The sequence below is a fragment of the Mauremys reevesii genome, linkage group 21 (assembly GCF_016161935.1).
Source record: "Mauremys reevesii isolate NIE-2019 linkage group 21, ASM1616193v1, whole genome shotgun sequence".
Taxonomy (NCBI): domain Eukaryota; kingdom Metazoa; phylum Chordata; order Testudines; family Geoemydidae; genus Mauremys; species Mauremys reevesii.
In genome coordinates, this window is record NC_052643.1 from 16,742,127 (window position 1) to 16,747,180 (window position 5,054).

Genomic DNA, 5,054 nt, shown 5'->3' on the forward strand with positions numbered 1-5,054 from the left:
GTGGGCCCTCGATCAGTGAAGGGATAATGAGGAATGAACAGCAGCACTGATAAAGACAAAGCTCGACAGGTCATCTATGTATTTAACTCTCAAGCTTCTGAGTGTTAAATGTTTTAATGTTGATACCCTGGGCCAAACTTCTCCCTGACCTATCTCCATTGCCTTAGAGGGGGGCAGAATTTGGCCCATTTTCATTATTCCCAATGGGATAAAATGAAGAGGTCTATTTTATGCAGATGCCTGTGTGTGTTCTAACAGCTTGTATTGCTGCACTGGCTTCTGCCACTCAGTAGGCGAACTGAAGTGATTTTAAAACAATATATTTGAATCTATCCCTAGGGTGCCACCTGGCTGGTTTTAAACTGACCTGGCTGGTTCTTGTAGTGCTTTGCTGGTGAAGATTTAGTGTCATTTTTTTTAATTTTCCCCACTTGGGACCAACATTTTGTGTAAGCTGCAAGCACCCACAAGCTCGCTGCGTGATTACAACTGCCACCCGTGTCACGTGGCTGGGAGCGCGGCCCACTCTGTGCGCCAGGCACTCAACCTGCTGAAACTACAGCAGGCTGGACCTGTGAGCGGTGCAGGGGGATGCAGGGGCTTCTGGGAAGGAGACACCCTCAAAAGCTGGAGCTCCCGGCAGGGGCTGATTGTAGGGGTTCGTGAGGGGTGTGTGTGTGGGGGGGAGAATAGGTCTAGGCAGCACTAGGACCCTTTTTGTTAGTGTGTGTGTGGGGGGCTAGTGGCTGGTTTTTCTGCATCTGGGAGGTGGCAACCGTACTTACCCCTAAACTGTGATGTGAACCATCCTGCCTTTGAAACTTGCCTATTGCAGCTGTTCTAGCCCTGTCTGTGATCTTCCCCTAGTGCCTCAGCAGGGGGATGCTTCCTTAGCCAGGATCCTGCATATGAAGTCACACCTGGGGAACCTAAATACAGGCTGTTCATACTGGAGCCCAGCCTGAACGGCCGAGTTTGGAGCCAGAGCAAGGTATGCTTTTCAACACTGGTGGATCTCAAGATGTTAGATCCATCCCCATGCAGAGTTGGAGCAGCCCCATGGTGCTGACCTAAATTTCACTGCAGTATAGTGTATACAGGACCATCTTTGTCTTTACTGCTGTGCAGGAAGAGTAGTTAAAAGTGAAGTGTGAGACGTTCAATACCCAGCATCCTGAACTATCCTTTCTGTTATCCTGTCTTGAGGTGCTGTGATTTGAATATGTTATAATGGTGCCAAACGGCACAGTGATTGTATAATGCAAACTACAGGTGCTTGTCTACATGGGAATGGCGTAAGGTGTGAAGTTAAACTGCTATAAACAGGGGCAAAAGGCTGTCTGGACACCAAGTTTAATAGAAGAGTGGCTTCTTTCTGCTTAGCTTAAGTTGATTAGAAACAGGTTTTAACTCAACCCGATAAGCAGTTCTCATACCAAAGTGTCCGAAGGTCCTTTAGCAACCATTGAATTACATTGGTTTAAAAGCCGATCCCTGTGACACCAGGACAACTGTCCCATTCAGACAAGCTGTCTTATCCCTATCTACAGGAGGCTGATGTCATGGGTGACCCTGGCTTCTGCAGTGGGGAGATGAAAGGTTATCCTAACTGAATAGCGCCTTGCTTTTAAAGCTGGAGTTGATCTGGTCAGCTAACAAAACAATCTCTATTGTTAAATTGGAAAAAAAAAAGGCGAATGTCAATCTGCTTCGGTTAGGTCAGACAGACGCCATCACCTTGTCTCCAGGCAGCTTTATCTTAAAATCTCCCATCACTGCCCCTGCCCTCTGGTTGGCTCTGCTGGCAGTAGCACCAGTGGAAGTGCTAAGCTAGACAAGTCACCAGCGAGTTAATGATTGTGTCGCATAGCCCTGCTCTGTGCACGACAGATAAAACACCAACTTGTTGTCTACTCCTCTCCAGCGTTATATTGGTCAGACCAATGGTGGGGCGCCCAATCTGGGTTTGGATGCCTCTCTATGGCACCACCTGTGTGTGGTCTCTGCTTGTGCTACCCCGGTAGCAGTTTGATGAGTGGGAGGTTTTATTAAGAAAAAGCTCAGTGTAGGCACAGCCACTGAAGCAGAGCTGCACGGGGGCAGGAAGTGAAGCCACTGAGGGGCAGGGTGCTTTGTCAACAATAAAGTTACTTATTGGAATAATGATCCCCGTGAAATCTACACAACATGATGCTTAAAAATTGGTCCTTCTAAGGACCTTGTACCCAGGCATCAGCTTCAAAGCTGGTGTGAGAGATAAAGCTGGGGGAGTGCTGGACTTCACAATGATCAGGCCAGGAGGAAGACTGTAGGTTAATTTAATAAAATAAATAAAGGGTAGAGAGGGCAGTGATGAGGGAGGGAAAGTCCTGCTGGAGTCTATTGTGAAGTAAAGAAAACACATCAGATTCCTGTCAGAATGACACCTCCCCCCGTTTGTTCCCTGCCACTCAATTAAATGATTACAGGAGTAGGAATTCCTGATCATTCAATGTCATAGGAGGTCCTGGGAGTCCAACACTCTGCGCTGTGACTGGATTTAATAAAGGGCAGGGTGATTTCATGATGGCTAACAACAGTTATAGCTTTGTGAGCTAATAAGGGTGATGAAATCCTAAACTTTAAGAATGGCCAGTGGGAGTCAGAAAGAGTTTACATACATGCACACAAGTATGGTGGCGAGGTGCTGACGATGTCGGGGGTGGCTTCACCCCATTGGTCCAGATGATAGATGAGAGGAACATGATTTATATAGCACAATGGCAATGACTTACATCTATGTAGGTCCCTCTGTCGAGCTGGGTCCTAAAGGGCTTGAAAACACTTTGGCTAATACTGAAATATGGGGTGAAATATGTCAGCTGTTTAGCAGCAACATTGTCCAACTGTTTAACATGGGATGTGAAGAATACTCAATCCAACTGAAACTGCAGCATATGGAGAACAAAATTAGCTGGAACAGCGTGTGTTCAGGAGGACACTGCCGTTAACAACTCTACTGTCATGAGAAAAATCCTTGGCATCTTTTATGACCGTGCATGATCCGGACCTTTGCTTAGAGGCAACACCTGGAGGACCACAGGGCACAATAATGTCAGGGTAGGGAACTGGTACAGGAGTGATTCAAGAGAAGAGCTCCACCTACCAAATCTCTGGCACCTGAGAACTGATCCCATCTAGCTGGTGAGGTTGGACAGGATCTCAGCCATGCTGGAGTGGCTGCAGGCCAACCAGAAATCCCAAGCACACACAATTCCTCAGGACTCATTTTAGAGCCAACTGTTCTCTGCTTTGGTTTAGCTTGGTTGTTACTTTAAAAATGCTCTTCTACAGCTAGCAGAGCACTAGCTGCATTACCCCACAGCAGGCTGCAGCTGGACCATAGAAATTGTTTCACAGCTCAACGAGACATGAAACCAGGGCCAGGCTGGGTAGGGCAAGGAGAAATCCCCACAGATTGTCACACTGCTCCTTGGCGAAGGGCTGAACCAAAATAGTCCACATAGCCCCCTTCTCCACTTGTCGTTTGTGCCCCTTGCACAAAGGATCTAGAATATCAAATCTTTTATGTGCGCACTTTTTGTTTTCTTTCTTTAATCTACAGTGCAATTTGGGTTCTAATTTGAGGACACAATTTAGTGATGTTAATTATGTGACAGTATTTTGGTCTCTTCCACACCCAGTAGTAGGTTAATGACTGCTCCTTAAAGCATGGAGATTATATAACAAAGTCATTATATAAGGAAGGCTGCTTGAATGCCGTTATGGGCCGAAGAACAAAACCAAACAAACTACTCTTCCCACCCACCCCTAAAATCTGTTTCACTCTCTCTAATAAGCTTCAGAAACAAATGGTACCACCAAGGTGAAACTGAGCTCCAGGAAGGACAGGACTTTCAAGATGAAAGCACTATGTGTTAACATAGCCTAACAACCACTGAGCTGTTGTTTTTCACAGGGTTCCTTCTCTTCTCCTCTCACACCCCCCATTTTAAAATACATTCGGGAGTGAAATTTTTGAAGGGAAATATCTATACTGGCTGGTCACTTATTTTTCCTGAGAATCAGTGATGAGGTCAGGCTGATCCAGTGAGGTCAATGGAGTTGCACCAGGGATGAGTTTGGGTTTTATTATTACTTATTTAGAAACCAGCTTTTTAAAAAAAAATGGTTGAAATGATGCAACAGCAATGTGTTTTTCTCCAGGAGAAGAATGGAAGCCTGTGGCTCTAACTTCCTTCTCACTCACACCTGTTCTATAGTGGTGTGACTGACTCCAGATTTATCCCAGGGTAAGAGAGATCAGAATCTGTCTCTATATTTTTAGAATCCCTTACTGCTAATAATGTACTCTAATGCACCACAAAAATGAATGGGCTTAATGTGCAGCAATGGATATTTAGACTAGCCATTAGGACAAACTTTCTGACTCTAGGGGTAGTTAAGCTCCGGAAGAGGTTTCCAAAGGAGGGGGTGGAATCCTCAGTTTTGGAGGGTTTTAAGACCCAGGTTAGACAAACACCTGTCAAGGATGGTCTAGGTGGCCCTGCCTCAGCACAGGGGGCTGGACTTGACTTTTCGAGGTCCCTTCCAGCCCTACATTGCTAAGATCCTCCCCCTTGTTCCCCTATACGTTAATAGGGACCCCTTCTTCACCCTGCAGCTGGAGACCCATAACGATGAGTAAAGTAACTCTGGAGAAAAGGATGCTGGGGCCCAGTGGAGAGCAATGATCAGGCCTGCTACCATCCCTTGTGGAGGGGCTGACAGACAAACCCCCTCCAAAAAAAGAATGAAGCTGTCGCGCTCTGCGATGGAAAGCGACCAGCAGAGGGCGATAGTAAGACAGGGAAACGCCACACCGAGGCCTATTGGAGACTAGCTGCAAGGCCCAGGGGGAGCTCAGGTGGAGCGGGTCAGGTGTTCGCGTCCCGCCCCCTCCCACATCCTTTGTAACATAGGCCATGGGCTGCTAAGCTCAGTGGTATGGGCACGGTGCCAGTGTCACTGGGATCCCCTAGCAGAGAGTCGCCCCCAGCCCTGCCTCCGCTGAG